Source organism: Eucalyptus grandis, chromosome 2 (assembly GCF_016545825.1).
Source record: "Eucalyptus grandis isolate ANBG69807.140 chromosome 2, ASM1654582v1, whole genome shotgun sequence".
Classification (NCBI taxonomy): domain Eukaryota; kingdom Viridiplantae; phylum Streptophyta; class Magnoliopsida; order Myrtales; family Myrtaceae; genus Eucalyptus; species Eucalyptus grandis.
Window position 1 is genome coordinate 51119312 of NC_052613.1, and position 20207 is coordinate 51139518.

The window sequence follows — 20207 nt, forward strand, 5'->3', positions numbered from 1 at the left end:
CATGTTGAGGTAGTTGCAGACTTGAACCAGTGCTTCCACACCATACAAAGTGGGAATTGCAGAATAGATATGGTGCTCTTGGAATGGGAAATTTGGGACAAGGACTCTGGTTTGTCAGCAATCTTTCTGGATAAATTGAGGGACATGAAGCCACGGGTGTCTCCACGGTTGTTTCTTCTATCTAATTCTATCAGCTCTAGTGGGATGAGTGGTGCAACTACAGATGCTACTGGTCCATTCGTGATCATGAAGCCTCTAAGGGCTAGTATGCTGGTGGCGTCTTTACAGCGTCATGGGAGCTGAAACCGAATAAGTTGCTCCAATGGGGAGTCTCCGAGTCTGTCTCTCCGCAACCTTCTCTGTGGCAGAAAAACTAGTCGTGGATGACAACAAAGTAAATCTCAGAGTGGCCGAGGGAGCTTTGAGGAAATATGGAGCTGATGTGGTTTGTACGGACAGTGGGGAAAAAGCAATTGCTTTGCTCAGACCACTGCATGATTTTGATGCCTGCTTCATGGATATCCTGATGCCAGGAATGGATGGGTATGGCGTTTTCCTGCTCAGGCACTTATTTTTTTCATCAAATGTTGTATAGAAAGTGTATATTTTTTCAGAGATTTGTATGTGTCTTATGTAATGGATTTTGATAACCTTTTCATGTCAACTAGGTGGTGATAATGGATACGTGCATCTAATGGTTCTATAATTCATTTGATCATATTTGAAGCTACAAAAAGAATGACAGATGGAACAAAGTCCAGCAAGGAATTCCTACCGGGACAGTCATCCTCAGAGCCACGTGAAAATATCTCGAATTTCCACCTACTGATCTTGGCCATGACTGCAGATGTGATTCACGCTACTCATGAAGAATGCACAAAGTATGGAATGGACGGATATGTTTCAAAGCCCTTTGAAGCGGAACTTTTAGAGAAGTTTCGCTCCTTTTCCTGGTCATCACTGAATCGAAACTTGTAGAGAGGCCACCATAGATGGCTAATTGTTTTGGTGGGCAGAAGTCTTGGTTGTTTAGGCACTTTGGCAGCCTTACCGGTGAACTTTCGAATTCTTTAACAAGAGTGAGTTTTCTCTGGCCTCTCCTTAGCTACACATTTCTTGATTCTCTTGCTTTTAGAGCAGTTGGATTTCCTTTTGATAGATGCAATTGAAATTGCTGATATATCTCATGTGAAACCAAAGGGATTTTCTTCGGACACCTTCTGTTGATTTCTTGCACATTTTTGGATTTCTCAGGTGTCTTGTCACGGGAGCATATACATAAAGCTAAGGTCACCTGCTGGAGTTGAATTTTCATTGATTTCCCTAAGAGTAGCATATTGGTTTAAAACCACTTCAAGTATTTTTTTGTATAACTGATCTGAACCATTTGCAAGATGACTCGTTGGTAATTAGGTGATCGAAGTTCGCCAATTGAACTCCGGATCGATGGCTGCTTGGAAATGGTGCGGAATCTCTTCGACATAGGTGCATATCGTAGACTAGACCCTAATAGTGTGTACATGTGTCACGGGTCAAAAGTGAGCCCATTCCCAGAGGTTCTTGGAGGGACGATCGCGACTCACCCTTGGATCTCCTACTTCACTAGGATTCCCACCAAGTCTTCTCCCAGAAGTTTCCAAGGGCGGGCGACACCGTCATTATGCTTGATTCTAAAGGTCTCTTCTGTTATTTATGTTATTTATGTTGAAAGACGGTAGTTAGCATTTATGTCAGTAGTTGATGGCTATCATTTATGTCGGTGGTGAGTAGCCGCCATTAGTGTTGGTAGTTGAGGCGGTGTGATCTCGTTTACTAGATCAGATCTAGATCAATGGATGTAATTAGAGAGCCTCAAGTATAAGAAGGGTGTCTTTTCCCTCATTTGTATCCATCCAGCTATTTCGGTTTATAAAAGCTCATTTCTTTTCAGAGCTCCTCTCTCTAGAAGCTCTCTTTCTATGATCCGAGTGTGCGAGCGAGTGAGCGTTTGATCAAGCGAGGCTTGGCTTGGTGAATCAAATAGCCTTGAGTCGCTATGCGATCACGATCCCAATCGATCGGCCTGTGACACATGCATGTAGCTTTAGAGATTGTTAGATGGTTGCGTGCTCAAATTTGATAGGCACAAATTTGATGTTAGATGGTTGTGTGCTCACTATTATCTTGTTGTACATATACACAAGGTCATTATGAGTAATGAAGGTGACTCCTCTTAGCAATAATGTTGCAGTGTCCACTAAGTTCTCTTCCCCCTTCATGTTCAAAGGCTAGAGTTTTGTAAAATCATCAGCCAAACCGTTTTCTTTATCTATGTGGTGCTTTAAAACAAGATGTTTATACGTGGTTTTATCTGTGGCTCATGTATAAAATGGTTTATACAATATTTTATGCTTCGGATGCATGTGAATAGACAATTGTTCCTCTATGATAGGAGGAGCTTGCGATTTGCAAACAAACTAGCTCTTCACTGACTCTAACCTTTGTGATCGTTTTTGGTGTGAGGACCGTTCGTTAGGACGTGGTCGAAACCATTATAAATCGTATGGAACAAGTTGGGCAGTCTTCTAGCGCAAAAGCTCATTCCGAACTACACAAACCTTTGGCCAAGTCATCTTCCACAACTTTCATGTTGGATGTCAAAAAGAGGAACTTATTCAATTCAAGAGAATTTAAAAGAGAGAGAAGTCGCTCTTGGAGATGGCCAAGAAATCTCACAAGCATCAATATCCAAATCCTCACCTTTGAATTCTCTCATTCAATTGTCAAAACTTCTTCGATAATGGTCCCTAAAGTGATGCTCAAATTGAACAATCCTTGAACTAAAAATGGTAAAACTCAAATAACCTACAAAAACATCAATCTTGTTCTTTAGTGTGCAGTTCGTTTGCCCCATAAGCTAGCTCTTGCAAATTTTGAAGGCTAGAGGAGATATCCAAAATTGTTACATTGATAAACTACAGCTCTGGTGATCTAGCGAGCAAAGACCCGAATATACAATATCTTGACACGTGAGACGAGCATGGTATCCATAACTCTCTTGATTCCATTTCGAATAAACGTAAAACAGCATCTCTAATTTCCGCAAGAATCTCATGCTCTCTGGAAGCACTTGCCTTGATGACAGCAGCCAAAACCTGCACTACCATAATATTGGCAATTAACTATGATATTTTAAGAAGTTCACCATTATCTACAGAAACTGTGATATATTTTAAGAAGTTCACCATTATCACACTGCAGAGTGCACACTCACAAACATGGACAAAACCCAATTCAACTTCAACCACTTGGGTGGAAAAAAGAGAACAAAATTTAACAGTTGTTAATCGGAGAACCATGCAGAAACCAGATTAAGAGAAATGGCTTTTTAATCTAGACAAACCAGCAAGGGTAACACTAAACTGTAGAACAAGAAGCAAATAGGTCTTCTAGATGAGTAGAGACCAAACCTATGACATTTTTCTCACCACGTAAAAGAGACAATTTAGGTAACTGTAGGGATATATTTAATGTATCTTGACCCACAAAATCAATCCTGATAGAGAATACCTCCATTGAAGAAATTTTCTGTGCCAGTTTCTCGCTTCCTTTGACAAGGATTCCTAGCGACAGCTTCTCGTAAAGGTTTTCCAACTCCAATAACTGGAACAAAAGTACATAAATAATGACAATATAAATTATGCAAAGAGAAGTGGACAAAATGAACTCTTATCTTAATCAAAAGGTCAAATAAATTCACGTTATATACCTTTGAAGATGACGAAAGAGTTGATTCAATCTCTCCGGCCAACTTCTTTGCCTCTTCAGCATACTCCTGTACAGATTTTAAGCAAATTACTGTAAGTCACTCGACTAGACAGAGTGAAGGTATATCAAATGCCACAACTTCACAATCTTCTTCAGAACCTTCAATTTAAGATGTCCAGGCTCGTTACACGGCATGGTATCAAACTCAACAATTCAGTGACATATTCTAAAATCTGCCCTCTCAAAGCATTAGTAGAGCCCAGAGAATGATTTTCAATTTTTGTGAGGCAACTTCTTACACCTTCTGCCCACCTCTGCACATCGACTAACTTCTTTGCCATGGTACGTACCTGCATGTGATTGAAGTACATTCATACATAGTCGAATCATATGCACATAATCTGAGAAGAATTTCATGTAGCTAAAAGGCTTTGAACTAACAGGATCCATGTCAAACCAGCCCAAAGAAATTGTTCACCTTCTTTCAACAGTTTTGATAAATATCCTTAGAGAAAGGATTTTTAAGAGCATCGGTTGACTGCAACAGCCATTGATCTGGGTAAAGATGAGCCAAAGTAGCATGGCCACCTTTTACCTACAAGAACATATAATCCAGAAGAACATTCTCTCTTACTGAAGAACAAAAGGCAAATTAAAATAACAATCTTGACAAGGACAATCAACTCCAGCACAATATTAAAGAACAAAGAGGAGATTAGCACAGATTCCAAACCTCACTAAACACCCACTAAATTTCACTTTGTTCTTCATTGACATTTATTCCAACACCAAACAATTATGCAGTGACCTTGGTAGAAAGAATTTCCTAGAATGTACATAGTTTTGCCACTCAACCAGTAAAAAACATTGACAACTAAGACCAAAGCAATAAAACCAACTTCAGCTAGACTCTTCCATAAAACAAAGATCATATAATACCTAGTAAGTATAAAAATGAGACAATCCACCTTGCTTAAGATTGACACCTCATCCAGTCATAAATTTATAGAATGAACACCAAGGCTGAAAGTTGTTTTAATTGCTGCAATTTGTTTTTTTCTACATGCTTTATTCGATACCTCATCCAGTCTCTTTGTTAATTGACTAAGCAAGTCTTGTATCTGACAATACCTTTTCGCTGAAGAACTTGTTTTGCTGGGAAAGATCTTTGCTGGAGCACCTTACTCCTTTGAGTCTCCTCACCATTGTATTTATCGACAGTGAGCAGCAAGTCACTTAACTCTGCTAATGTATGACGGTCAAGGAGGCAATGTTTGCTGGGTTTGCATTCACAGATGTGTTGCCAATGCTGCACAATAGGGGTCTGATGATGAGATCGAGAATTACCAATTCTGGCTTTAAGCCCAAAAATGATGATGAAGAAGAAACACTTCATATGATTGGGTGATCCATTTCTTTGAATATGAACCCAACCAAAGAAGATGTTATTTACGGTGCCATGTTGGATCAAAGACAGGAAAGTATATGTCACCAGCAATAATGTGACAAATCAAAATTAGAACCAGTAATCAGATTTTTCCTTGCAAATTCAATCGTATCATATGCTTTTTAACATTATGACTTTAAGGATGTATTTCATTAAGACAGAGGCCCTTGTCATGAATGCTTTCACTCATGTGCCCGGCTAGGTGGAATAATCCAAGTTCCATGAGTTCAAGATCCCCTTCAGGGGCAAATGTTTGACATTGCATGGCACATGTACTAGGCTTGTATTTGCACTACAAATCAACTAATTTGACAGGATAATAAAAACCAGAACACAGTTTCCACATACCTCAAGACAAACAAAAGCAGATGGCCTACAATCACATACAACTGATATTGCTGACATATAATGCACTTAGGATCCTACAAAAAAACCAATTCATCAACTAGCATCGTATTGACAAAGTCATCAGAAAGCAAGAGTTAAACATGAAAGGTCAAGTACCTCCTCAGTCCCCACACATTCAGGACGTGTCCGTGGTGGCACTGGAGATGATTTTACAATGCCATTTTTCAAGAGTCGCTCCCTCCAACTTTTCTCCTTTGTATAAATTCTAAGTAATTCTTTCGCCAGAAAAGGTGATTTTTTCTATCATAATTGCTCTGCATATTGCACAAGAAGGCAATTAGGGACATTTCTGTAATATGGAAAGACCTCCTAGTAAGCAAAAACTTAACTTTAGAAAAACAACTGTTATCAAAAGGAAAAACAGCAATTATCAATCCTTCCCATCAAACCAATGAAAGAGGCAAACACGGAAATTATGTTGATGATGATCATGAGTCCATCACAAACTACCAAAAACCCAAGAAAATAGTCCCAGGTAAAGATAGTCAAACGCACAACTGACGCCACACCGCCCGCACAACAGATGCCGCACCGCCACCTAGTTTCCGCGTCTTGTCGGCGAGAACGCCGAGGTAGTGCGTGACTCGATCGAGCTTCAATACTCCTGCAGTTCGCTCGCCTCTTGTCTCAGCTCCAAGAAATCCTGCCTCGCAAGCTGCATCCGGAAATCGCTCTTCTCAGAGCTCGACAACAGAGAAGGAATGGACCGAAGCAAGAAGCAAGAAGCAAAAATTCGAAACAGGCAAATCCCCCAACTCAATCGGGAGCCAAAACAGAGCGCGAGACGATCGGAGCGTTTTGGAAAAACCTGGACATTGTCCACGAGCCGCTGGACCTTGGAGGCCAGCGGAGCTGCGTGAGGGCGGCAAGGAGGCGGCGGCGGCGGAGATCAGTACTGCCGCACGAGGGGGCGCTCGGCCGGTGCTGGTCGTCGGCGTCGAAGGAGGCGGAGGTCGACGACGACTTCCGCGGCTCGAAGCCGCTCTGGACCTTGGAGGCCAGCGGGAGCTGCAGGAGGGCGGCGAGAGGCGGCGGCGGAGATCGAGTACCGCCGGACGAGGGGGCCTTGGCCGGTGCTGGTCGTCGGCGTCGAAGGAGGCGGAGGTCGACGACGACTTACGCGCTCGAAGCCGCTCTGGACCTTGAGGCCAGCGAGAGCTGCAAAAGGGCAGCGAGGAGGCGGCGGCGGTGGCGGCGGCGGGGGCGGAGATCGAGTACCGCCGGATGAGGGGGCGCTCGGCCGGTGCTGGTCGTTGGCGTCGAAGGAGGCGGAGGTCGACAACGACTTCCGCGGCTCGAAGCCGCTCTGGATCTTGGAGGCCAGCGGGAGCTGCGAGGGCGGCGAGGAGGCGGCGGTGGCGGTGGCGGTGGCGGCGGCGGAGATCGAGTACGGCCGGACGAGGAGGGCGCTCGGCCGGTGCTGATCGTCGGTGTCGAAGGAGGCAGAGAAAGATTTTTGTGAGAGAGACTTCGTGCGGGAGAAGACAGAAGAGAAAGGGCACTTCAAATGCGAAAGGCGGGAGAAGGACGCGGCCATTAATGAAGAGAGAGAAGGACGCGGCAAAAATTAGACTAAAAATAAAAGTGGGACCCAGCTCCACGTTTCGACACGTGTCGTATCCTGATTGGGCGGGGCGCACGGTGACGTGGAGCGCCCGGCGCACCTAATATTTTCTCGATTTCTACTAAATCCGAAGTGAAGTACGTGGCCTCTCTTAACTTTTTATTCAAATATTCAAATCCACTTCAATCAAAAGAAAAATTTTAAAATTCATCATGGGCACGATTAAATCATAAAATTTATCTAAAAAGTATCATCAAATCATAAAATTTATCAAATTAATATATAGAGCCCTCTCATTAATTCTACCGTCTAACAGAAAATGCTGACATGATCTTTTTCAATATTTTCTCTATCTTAAGCGGCATGATCTTCTTTCAAAACTTTTTATTATCATTTGTATTCAAATTAAATTTTAAAAATAAGGAGAGACTTGAGAGACTTGCACCCCTATCTGTCATTGCCCAACCTTCGCTTGGAAAGGCAGGCGATGGTGGGGTATGACTGGCGACCCTCGCTCCTTTTTTGTTTATTTATAATATATCTTATTTTTAATTTAACTTAAATAATATTTATATTAAAAATCAATTTTAGATCAAAATGACTTCTTCTTTTTTTCATGATAAAAAAAGTTACACAATAAGTTGGATGGAATTGACGGAAATAATTCTTTGCGCAAATTTGACAGGTCCTATAACTTTTTGCACTTTTTGTAAGTTTTAAGTTCAATTGCACTTTTATGATAGTTTATAATATGATTTTTAATACACTTATCCCTAAAAAATACGTACTTGAGGGATGCTTGAACATGTTTGTCTTATTTATTCGATATCTAAATTTCAATATTTCCACATGTGCGCATTCATCTACACTAGATTGTTTAATGCTAAGTTCAACAAAGATGGGTTTCATGTCTTTCTTTTTCGGCTAATGGGTAACTCTATCCACCGAATTCCTGATAATCATTTATTTGATGGGACCCAACTTTAGGGACGCGTGAAGCGCACAAAATCAACGGTGGACGCAAGCTCGATTCGGCGCAGAGATCCTTTAAAGGGATATATGCATTACAAGCTTAAAAATTTGTGCTAAGAGTACAACTAAATCCTAAAATTTTCAAATAATGTAATTAAATCTTAAAACCTATTAAATTAGTGTAATTGAGTCTTTTCATTAACATCGTCAAATTATTTGAGTTGACATTTTAAAAATTAATTTCTCTCCTACGCAAGATTTTTATTTTTATTTTTCCTTTAAATCTTATTTAAAACAATACTAAAAACAGAAAAAAATATAAAATAATTATAAAAGATGGAAAAAAAGTAGGTTAGGGACACACCGTAGGGGGCTATCGTTGCTGCAACCTGCTGCCCATTGCTAGAGGAGTTGGCAAGGCATTGCTCGGGCCTAGCAACAATCATTGGTGAGGCCTCGCCCAAGGTAGGCGATGGTCGGCGGACCTAGAGAAGGGCCGGCGTCACCCAGATTTGGGTGCCCTCAACCTAGTCTAGGTGAGCCTCACTCGAGCCAATGATGGGCGATGGCGGCGATAGTACCCAATCGCGAGTCCTTACCCTTTGTTTTTTTTTTTCCCAATTGTTTATTTTTATAATTATTTAAATAAGATAAGAATAAATTAATTTAAAAATGTCATGTCAATATTTCTCATTAGAAAAATTGATTATGCTAATGGAAGAATTCGATTGTACAAATTTAAAAAGCTTTAGTACTAAATTATACTTTTTAATTTTTTTTGGATTCCATCGTACTTTAGGATTTGCATTGGACATATCCCTTCTCCAAACTATCAAGGAAAACAATAAAGCATCACTTTTCTCTTTTGCTTGCTTTCTTCTCCTGTCTACCTTGCTTCTCCTGTTATCCTATCTTTGTTCTCCTCGGTGGTGCTCAAGACCTAGATATTCCATTCTCACAATATTCTTACCTTTCAATTACATCCAAAACACGCTCTAATAACAAGGTTCTCTTCCTTCTCTTGGTTAACTTCACTTACCAAAGAATCACATCTTTCTTAACAACATGTTCGATATGATTTTACTCGTGTACTCTTCAGGTGACTTTTACCATTATAAGCAAATATAGCTCCGTGTACTTATTAAGTGATCAAAAGTTTGCAATTTCCGAGGATGTTTTGGTGGTGTTGAGAATAGTGTTTTGAAAAAAAAAAAAAAAATATATATATATATATATATATATATATATATATATATATTTTGGCTAAGTAAGCAAGTGATTTTCTCAATAATAAATTTGGGAACCTCTCTATCGCCAAAAACATGATTGAATTCCAATTAACGTGCATCACCCGGTCGGTTAATTAAGATTGAAGTTTGACAATCCGATGAGAAACTCTTTAGTTCATTTCCATTTGCCATCTAACATTTTTTTTTTTTTTGCCGTAGCCATCTAATAATTGAATTACCTACATTTTCCCTCTTTTTCGTCAGATTCTTTTTTCTTTCTATCGGTTGGAGTTTGAACTCATGAAATTGGAGACATTTTGATATTTCCAATTTGGTTATCAATATTCCAACTTATATTATTACTAAATTACAATTGCTTAGATCACAGAAAGTTTCGATTCTATTCTAGAATACCAAAATTTAATACCAAAAAATTAAAGCAAATGGGTGTCAGTGCATTGCTTAGTCACTAGCTCGGATGTACATTTTTCCGTTTATTACTACTGCGAAATGAAATTTTTAGACTGTTTGAGTTTATTATTATAAGAATCGCAAACTTACGATCTGTGGGATTCTCTCTTTCAAAATTGCTCTTGTCGACAAAGGGTCGTACACATCCCTGAACAAGAAGCAAAGGGAGGGATGCAATGAAACCAGACTTTCAGACTCAATCCAGATGCAGAGTATCGCTTGTTTCAGAGCGGTAGGAATACTGCTTACGTTCATTCTGTACGTGTATTTATGGTTGCCAAACCGTGGAGTCTTGCGTGCTTTTCAGGAAACGTCTTGTTATGTCTTCCTGTTCGTTGTTTCTTGTCAAAGCTTTTCTTCATAATGGTGGCTCACCTTTTATTCATTACCGGCTCGCTGCTCATTTCTTGCATTGCCATTGCTTGGTTGGCGGCAATAAGGAATTCCTTTGTTATATTTCATTAATTCACCTGATTGCTTTTTGTCTGGATGAGTGGGAAATCTGTTAGTTTATTTTGGGCGCTACTCTGGGAGCCATCGCTGTTGCATCCCTAAGTTGTTTGAGGATGACAAACCAACCGAGCCTCAGTCAAAAAAGTTGGATGGCTATTAGGAATTGCTGAAAGCGTGACTGTTGAAAGTAAGAATTCTCAAGTTTTCAAAAGTGATCCAAACTTCTAAATTATTTTCTTATGATCCTCTTCAAACCCAGAAGTAATTATAGACTCCTTGCGTAAGTACTTGCGGCTTGGTGCTTAATCATTTGGTCTTACGCAAGAGAAAGGCAGAAAATATCTTTCGGAGCTGTCCTATTCTTTTCTGTTGGCGAAAGCCGTTTGCAAGAAAAGGTCTATCATCACCTTACATACACAAGTCCTTTTACTATAGGAATGAACCCTGACCTAACAAGGATAAAGAAGTTTAGAACGAGTTTCTAAAGTAGAATTTTAGAGCGGCTTTTTGTCACTTCATTATGAGGATAAAGAAAAATATATTTCACAAGGAGCTGAGGAACTTGGCCAGTTTCTGAGACACTGACTTCTGGGATTCCTCCAACCATTCTTCATTACCATCATAATCATCATCGTTCTCGAAAACCAGATATATTCCGCGCTTTTTCAGTGAGAGGCCAGGAAAGTAGGGCGGGTCTCGCAGCACTATATCTATCCTGTCTCCTTCTTTTAACATCCGAACCATTGGCCTGAATTCCGGAAATCTAATCAAGTAAAGCTGGTCCTCACTTGTGTCGGGGACCCCCATCAGGTTAAACACCGTGGTGTGTATTGGAACTTCAAGCCTGAGAAGCCTTCCTTTAATGCCCACGACTTCTGGCAGTGGAATGTTTCCCGGGTGTACACTGTCCAGAGAGACCACAGCAGCGAAAATTATTCCTCTAATCTCGCGGTTCTTTGGAGCAGAAAAAATGAGAAATTTCCTGAGAAAACCATCGTGGAATCTCGCTCCCAGGGACACTCAAGTGGTACAAATGCTTTAAAGCAACCTGAATTTTCCATGAAAAACACATTTAAGGTCAAATTTTCTGCATTCGTGATTGAACATACTAAACAAAGGGAGAAAACTGAGAACTGATCTTCAATTATCTTTTGCTTCACTAAAATAATCTCTCAAAGTGGGAGCTATGAGTTGTCTTTTCACCTTTTCAATTCTTCTCCTCACTGCTGGCAAGCACGCTTTGCAACCACCCAAAAATAAACTTCTTAGAGACTTCAATACCTGGAGACCGGGGATGTCAACTAAATTGCTGCAACTGGTAAAATTCAGCTCCTTTAAACCCTCCACATTTGTCAAGTCATATATACGCTCCAATGCAGTACAGTTTGCCATATTCAACTCAATCAAGCTTGAGGAAGTGGAGGCAGATATATGAGCTTGTTACAATGAGACAAATCGAGCTTTTTTAGAAGCACAAGGCCCCTCAGACTGGATGGCAAGCTAGACAAATTGTTACGACCCAAATTCAATTCCTCCAAGGACGACAACCTTTCAAAATTATCAGAGATGCTTCCTGAAAATCCCCAAGCATGAGCATCCATCTCTTTCAATGAACAGAGATTTACCAAGGACTCTGGAAGAACGATATGTTTTAGAGGCTGTTCTCTATTCAGCTCTTTTCTCATTATCAATGATGTCAGGCTTGTGAGCATCCCAAATTCCAGGGGTAATTCTGTGACACCAGTATCTGGCATTACAAAGTAAACCAGACTTTTCAACTTCCCAAGCGAAGCAGGTAGTTGCTGGAGTTGGGTGCATTCACTTAGTCTTAAGGTGCGAAGCCTTTCAAGCATTCCTATGGACTCTGGCAATGTTGTTATCATGGTGTTATACAAGCACAGATCGGTGAGGCTCGACATATTTCCAATGGACTCTGGTAATGTTTTAAGTGAACGACACGATGTCATCCGAAGTTTTTCAAGCATGCTCAGAGCCCCAACCTGACTAGGAAGTTCTTCAATTCCTGTTCCCGCTAAATCTAACAAACCCAAGGATGACAAGCCGCCAATTGTGTCAGGCAATTGGCTTAGATGTTTACAACGATCGAGGGACAGGTCTTTTAACCGGGATAAGTGACCCACAGAAGCAGGTAGCTGTGTCAGCGAACTGCTACCAAGGAAAAGAAGTGTCAATGATCTGAGATTCCCAATCGTATCAGGAAGTGACGTGAGCGATCTGCACAGCACAAGAGTTAGTCTCTCAAGTTCTGTCCAAGACCCTATTGAATTAGGAAGTCCTTTGATCGCCGAACCATCAAGAGCAATGTTCTTTAGAGAACCCAGTTCTCCTATGCAATCAGGAAGTTGTTCCAGTGCACTGCAATCTTTTAAACTGAAATTCTCTAATTTTGTGAGACGAAAGATTGACTGAGGAAGTTGCGCTATCGCTGTGTAATTAATGAAAAGCTCCTTCAAAGATCTCATGCTGCTAAGGTCTTTCGGCAGTTCCTTGAGCTTTGAACAACCAGAAAGGACAAGTGTTTCAAGACATTTCAATCCAGAGACATCACTTGGGAATTCCAAAAGATTGGAGCAATCACTGAGGTTCAAATATTTTAACTTGGTCAGGTCACCCAGTGACTTATGAATCTTCAGAAGTCCTTTGCAACACACAAGAATCAGTTTCTCCAACTTATCAAACCCAGATAAATCGGGGATATCAGTAAGGTCGTAGCAATAACGGAGATCCATGACCAACAATTTCTTAGCCAACTGTCAACAAGAGTATTTTAGAAGCAAAATAATTACGGTAGAGAACACTGAGGGAAATGGACTTTTGACAAAAATAAAGGGCGAAGATGGAAAGTAGAGGAACATATACATAAATTGCTTATGTACAAGTGCAAGAAAAGAGTCCAGGAGCAAGCAGTCGAAGCAATTGGTATCTTTATGGATGGAAAGGCCAAGCTGACAGAAGGAATTCTAGGAGCATGATTCAGTTCTTTTGCCGGCGAGTAAACTTAATGGATTTCTTGAAGCTGTTCAAAGAAGGAAGACAGGAAAAGAAGCGCACCCGTGTCAATGGGTTTTTCTCCTTCTGTACCTATTCTACAAAGATTAGTAAACCAGGAAAAAGTCTGATTCAATGCAAATGATATAACCATTTCATCGATTATCCACAAATCTTGTATAGAAGGTACTTTGGTATTCATTATCACGAGGCCAGATGTTGACTCCAGTGCTACATACTCTCCTCACATCAAAATAGTTGACAGCTACTAAGGTCTAGGCAGCACTGAAGTAGAATCATCTACAAGTCATGAGGTTTTCGTATAACATACCTGTTTTTTGGAATGTCTCCTCTCCCGCATGCTAGTGATTTTGCTTTCCGAGAGGTCAAGGACTCCAAGATCTTGGGGGCAATTGTCGAAAGGAAATGTCTTCAGAGGGCACCCTTTCCACTGTAGCCACTTCAATTCTGCTGGTATATGCTCGAAACCTCCATCCAGTGCCACATGATTAATTTGAAGCAGCCTAAGGTCGACCATCCGTGTAAAACAAGTAGTTTGCAGAGTCACCACCTCCTCATTGTCTTGCTTCCAGGGAAAACATGTCTTGCACATTTCTATGAAGTATGCAAATGCTGACTGAAAAGAGCGGTGCAAAATGAAGTTTTGCCTTAGTCCATCTGTAATGCTTATCTCCTCCCTTTTCCCATGTCCAAGGCAATTCCCAGAATGTTTCTTGTTCCCTGTGACCATTTGACATAAAAGCATTTCAGACACGAAATCAAATCAAGTTCTCAAAATGGGAAGGCTGAAATGCATATATTAATTTGTGAATAAGGAGCGACGCAAGTATTTGATAGATATAAAAGCTTAAAAACCTCATCTTTTGAGAAATTTAAAGAAAATTTTCGTCATTGCCAACCTCTCGACTCAAAATTATTTGTAGCTTGTTTGTTGGACAAGTAAGCAACATATATATGAGAAGAAACAACTATCGAACTGAGGCTGCATCAGTTATCAATCTACTTTAAGAAGATTTTTGCATCACCCACAATAGAAGTTTGTGACAGATTAATGCTCCTAAGGTTTAAGAAATTCATTTGTACAAGTCAAGATTGGAAAACAGTCTTCCCTACCTTCTTGTTCTTCAGAACCGTGAGGATTTCATTGCGGTCCCATAATCTGCTGCGCATACTAGGGTGATCATAGTTTTCTCGCTGTACGATCTCTCTTCCCATGTCTCTTATTTGGTCATGCATCCACAAGATGCCATCCTCAATGATTTTAAGGAGCGATTTCGCTGTTAGGACCTTGATTGTTATCTCAGGATTTAGACCACAACCCCTCAATACGTATATAGCATCTTCTCTTGTCATCTTCATCTGAACGAAGAAGCATGCGATATCGAGGAAAACGCACTTCTCTTGGTCATCAAGTGCATTAAAGCTTATCATAAGAACATCTTGCAAAGACTGGGGTCGAATCCATCTCAGCTTCTGCAATGCATCTTGCCATTCCTCTGCCCTCCTCTTGTCATACAAGAAGGATCCAAACACTTCCAGAGCCAGCGGGAGTCCCCCCGTCAGAGCCACAATTTCCTCTGCCGCGCCCTTTAAACTTTTATTCGGTTGGTCCCTTCCGAAGGCATGGAAACTGAACAGCTGAAGTGCCTCCGGGGAAGTCAACTCCTTCACCTCATAAAACACATTCACTATGCTCTCCGGGAGGACCTCTTTGTCTCGTGTGGTCACGATGATTCGAGTTCCTTCGTAGAACCAGTCTCGACTACCAGCCAGCGCCTTAATTTGCCTTAGGTCGTCCACATCATCGAGCACAATGAAAACGGGTTCCTCGAATGCTAGACTTCTTATCAGATCGATGCCGGCTCCAACATTCTCAATTCGCTGTCCCGACTCTTTACTTGAGGTAAGATTACTGATCAGTTTGGCTTGGAGAGATTCTAAGCCACCTTCCATCCGGGAAGCCTCTCTTATCTTTGGAACAAAGCTGCGGCGTCGGAAGTGAACCACGAGCTTGTTGTAAAGAGCCTTGGCAAGGGTTGTCTTGCCGATTCCTCCCATTCCATGGAATCCCAAGATCAGGACACCCTTCGAATTAACGTCCACGATCCGCTTCAGCTCTTCGAAGCGACGTTCGAGTCCAACGGGATACTTGGCCACTCCCAAGGGCGTGTTCTTCAACTTAGTCAATATTCTCTTCACTAGAGATTGGATTAGCTCCGCTTCGTCCCTGTCATGAACGTGATCACCATGTAAAGTGGAGTCGAGGATTAAATTAGACAATGGAATTGTGGCGAATTCCCGGATGCTTGAATACAGCTCGCTTATTTAAACATTCACTCACGCTCTTCACTTTATGAAATGATCTTCCAAAACGATTTTTTAAATTCTCATTCATTGATTTAGAAATTGAATACTTAGCTGCCAACTTCTGTATCAAGGATGTGGATGATCTTCTGTCAAGGTCATGTTTTCCATTTTCCAAACCTCAGAATATAAAACATGTTCATCCGCATGCTGGGAAAGAGATGTATTCTTTTATACGAGTCATGAGTGATTAATCTCATGCAATTCCAACTGATTATTAGGTTGCAAACTGTAGACATCATTTAAATATGCAAAATTAATTGAATATAAAGTTGAAACGACGCACTTCTAGTTTGTGTTTCATTCCGGAATATGATGGAATTCTTTTTGCAATTCTTTTTACCGTTGATGGCTTGGAGCTTGTGTATGTGCTCATTCTTTTTATCGTTAATGGAGTATCACACTGACAAAACAGAAATAACTGCGAATTATCATTATCATTATTTATCATCGTGTTAACTTATTTAGTAATGCTAGTTACCCAAAAGTCGTTATGCAAAATTGGTGTATACTGAGCAATGTGTATTATAAGCATGCACTTGAATGAAAGTGTTGAATTTGAAATCAAATAAAAATAGGCCTAACACCACTCGCAGCCCCAAATTGATATATTCGTGCCACGATTGCTTCAAATTAATTTTTGCGTCACAAAAAATCCCTATGCCACATTTACGCTAAAAAAATTCTTAGATGAACCACAATTTATGGTAAATGTGGTATGATCATACATGTGTTTGGTAGTTTGGAGTAAATGTAACATGGGTATACTTATTTGGCCGCTACCCTCATCCAATGGCTAACGAGCTCTGGCAACCCTTGCCCAGTGTTTGCCGGCCTTTGATGGAAAAAAGAAAAAAAAAGAAAAGAATAATAAAATTAAAAAATTAAAAAAGAATTAAAAAGAACTATTAAAGTTATTTTTAAAATGTCAACGTAAGCGTCGGTCATTTTACATCGCGAGCCATGCCACGTAGAATGATGTATGACGGTTAATATCTACGTCAGCAATTTCTGGCCTAAATTGGCTACATGGATTGAATCAGCATCAATATAAAAGGATTTAGGATTAAATTGGTTCAATTAAAATGTTTATGACTGAATTTATATCAATACAATAGATTTATGACTTTTTTTTTTTTATACTTTCTCCCAATTTCATCTCCTTTCTTCTTACAACGATTTGAACATGTTCTAAACATCATAATGGAGAACAACATCAACAACAATAATCATTTCCAGTCATCCTAACTCAATCCGGCACCGTGCAATTATCATAGGACTCGTTTAGTGAATTCCGTGACAACAATATATACGTGCCAACTCTACCTCACAACAAGCCAAATTCGATGATGACGAAATGCAACGATTCAATGGTTGGGAGGAATTGTAAGGGCATCACTTTAACCTAGTCTCCATCAAGACCCTTCCCCGGAAAAAACCCCCAAGCAATTGCAGAGCTAGCTAGATGGAGAAGAACGTTCAATATGTAAAGTAAATTCCAGTGGATCATACAAGACAACAGGCGTAGCTTGACAGCGAAAGATGTAGAAACGGCTGTCTACGGATATGACTGATTATTGTGAGAAATGAGAGCGGCCAAAAGTAGCCAACATGAACAAGAGGACAAAGAAGACACTTTATCATCCGCATGGTTGAGGGACACAATGTAGAAGTTATTGAATTTATTAGACATTCTCTTTGGTGTAATTTGTGTGCGATCGTTATCAGGAAATTTGTAAATGTGATTTTTTTTCAGATTATTTGAAAATGAGGCTGTACTTTATCCGTGTTTAATTGGGTGAGTGTTTTTCATTAATTCCCCTCGATTAATTTTTAATTAAAATTTTTATTTATTTATAAATAAAAACGTGCTTGGCACGGGAAGATCTCGTGCCTGGGCCTGACACAATAGTGTGCCGAGCCTAGCGTGACAGGCGCGGCCGATTGGCCACCTCCGACTTTAGTATTCTTCTTTCAAAGAAAACTCAGCATTGTTCTCCACTAAAAATGAATACCACGATTACAACTAAACCTAAATTTCGCAGATATGATGTGTTTCAACATATTTAGGCGTGTGGTATTAGATCATATGCATCGGAATATATAAACTTATATTAGATTACCGTATCAGAAATCATTTATACAATAAGTTTATCTTGTCACTGTTTGATACGAAATGTATATATATTCGATCACTCTCGCAACTTAAGCCAGAGAAAGAAGAAAGCACCAGGCACCATTAAAAATTGCATGGCGGAATGCAGAGTGAAATTTCTCAGCAGCGGGAACCGTGGTGTCCAGCGCGAGAAAAGCGAAGAAGTCCATGGAAGTGTTGGAGTCAACACCTAATAGAAGACGCAAAGAACAATGATCAAGAGAAGTTACTTCTTGCATGAAAGGCATGCCTTTCCCTCTCTCTATTTCCTCTAGAAGCCGCAAGTTCCTAGGGAAGAAAGTCAAAAGAAGAAAGGAAGCAAGGTCAACTTGCTAACTTGTACTTGGACGTGAAGAAAAAGTTGTGGCTGTTCTCAGTTCACACTGAAGTCGGCAATCCTCAAAAGGCAGTGACAGCCTCAGCTTATAAATAAGGCAGCACGTGAAGCATTTGAAGACAGGCCAAAGTGCCTCAAAGGCAGAAGTGCCTCAAGACCGAAAGGTCTCAGAGAGGCTCAACAGCCTCAAGCCACCGCAGGCAGAGCAGACTCAAGGAGAGCCCCAAGCCAGAGAGAGGACATCACACCACACGCAGGTGGAGAACCTCAAGCCAGAAAGGAAGCCATCAGGTGCAAAGGTGAGCTTCAGGGAAAGCCTCCAGCAGTGAGAGCTTCAGAATAGGAAGTCACCAGGTGCAACGGTGAACTTCTAAGAGAGAGGCGCCATAGCCTCAGTAGCTTTGTGTGAGCAAGCTATCCTTCCGTGATTAAGAAAGGAAAATATAATAGCTGAGTGTATGCTTGTATTAGTTAGTTTGAGTGCGAGTATTTTGGGTATGTGGTGTGAGAGAAATTGTATTGTAATAATTGTGTAAGAGACATTATTTGAGAGTTATACTTGTACCGCAGTTTAGTATAATAAGTGTCTCGAATTGTCTATTACAATTCTCTCGTGTTATCACCACAAAGCTTCCGCATAGCCTGTATTAGAGTGAAAGCTGCGCACTCTACAATTGGTATAAGAGCAGAGGGTTGCATACCCAATAGTTGGTATCAGAGCAAAGGATTGCATACCCTAAAGGAAGCAGCAGCAAGCTCGAAGGATGAAAAACTCGAGGCCGAAGGCTAAAGAGACAGAGAAGTACTTTCGATGGATACTTTAATAGATCGCGTGTTCCTCAGCACAAAATGCGCCGGTGTTGCTCCTAATTGTCCGTATCGGAGTTCTTTAAACCACCATGTGCGACGCACTACTACAAAGCAAGATACCCTTTGCCAGCTTGCTTATTACGCAGTTTCTTTTCTTTATTCCTTCATCGTACGCCCCCTTTTTCCGAACTCTCACGTCATTTCGATTTGTCTCTTCGAATACACAGAAGAGACTGCTCGGAGTCACCCTCTGCAGAGCGCCCAGAAGGGACGGAGGCTTTGGAATTCATTACGGACATTTAAAACTTTTTAAATAGATCGAGTATGTCTGACTTCCCCGAATACGGTTTTGATGAAATGACTAGAAATGAACAGCAACTGCAGCACAGTTTCCGAGTTCAGATCAGGAGCAACCGATCAAAGATGGAAGAAGAAGAAGAAGAAGGGTTTAAGTTCAATCGACTGCTGATTCTAAACCGTATTCATCATGAACTTTCGGAGTAAGTACGAAGGAGACAATCGTGCGGTTATGATTACTCACCTGCCCCTCGAATCCCAGCCGGAGATTCCACCAGCCTTCTCCATGGCCTTCCTCCACGGTCGACCTTCTCCGCCCCGTATCTTCCCTTTGAGCGTCTGGAACCCCGCTCGAACGGGCCAGCCTGCCTCCGCACGTTCGAGGGGTCCACGTTGTAGAACACCGGGAGCAACAGCTTCCGGCGCTCGACGATGTACGCGAGCTCCTCCAGGCACCACCTCGACTCGGCGTAGTTCTCGGAGATGACGGCCACGGCGGCCGCCGAGTCGTCGATCCCCTCCATGAGTCCCGACGATATCTCCTCCCCTCTCTCGAGGCCTTCCTCGTCGCGGAAGGCGCGGACGCCGCTGAGCACGAGCTCGCGATAGAGGCGATCGGTGACGCCGTGGCGCGTGTCGGCGCCGCGGAAGCTGAGGAAGACGTCGTAGCGATAGCGGGAGGAGGACAGGGCGTCGTCCTCTTCGGGATCTTCCAGCACCATCGTCGCTGTCTTCGCTTTCGCGAGGTCTCTTGACAGAGGAGGCGATTGCAGAGGCTACCGGCCAGCTTTAAAAACGGTATAAGGCGCTTCGTAGCGATGCTCGTACGGACGGTTCCTGTTCCCTTTGGCGCGTGTACATGGCGAGCATAGCGATTTCTACTAACTCCGAAGTGAAGTATGTGGCCTGTCTTAACTTTTTAT

At 41.4% G+C, this 20207-nt stretch overlaps 1 protein-coding gene and 3 long non-coding RNA genes across 4 annotated transcripts in view; 1 reads left to right on the plus strand and 3 right to left on the minus strand.

The window, feature by feature from the left end:
• The window catches only part of LOC120290893, a 21279-nt gene extending 2525 nt beyond the window's left edge, over positions 1–18754 (plus strand). The window contains exon 2 of the long non-coding RNA XR_005548672.1: positions 18477–18754. This is a non-coding gene — a long non-coding RNA (uncharacterized LOC120290893). The remainder of the gene's footprint in view (positions 1–18476) is intronic.
• LOC120290890 (disease resistance protein RPV1-like) overlaps positions 1–20207 on the minus strand; it is a 47245-nt gene that overhangs the window by 10088 nt on the left and 16950 nt on the right. The gene's annotated exons all lie outside the window — the stretch shown is intronic.
• Positions 3618–3951, minus strand: LOC120290891. Its single transcript, XR_005548670.1, has 3 exons — positions 3907–3951; positions 3749–3814; positions 3618–3642 (listed from the first exon to the last, which is right to left on the minus strand). It is a non-coding gene; the product is annotated as an uncharacterized LOC120290891 (long non-coding RNA).
• On the minus strand, positions 4912–5838 carry LOC120290892. Its single transcript, XR_005548671.1, has 3 exons — positions 5699–5838; positions 5543–5616; positions 4912–5056 (listed from the first exon to the last, which is right to left on the minus strand). It is a non-coding gene; the product is annotated as an uncharacterized LOC120290892 (long non-coding RNA).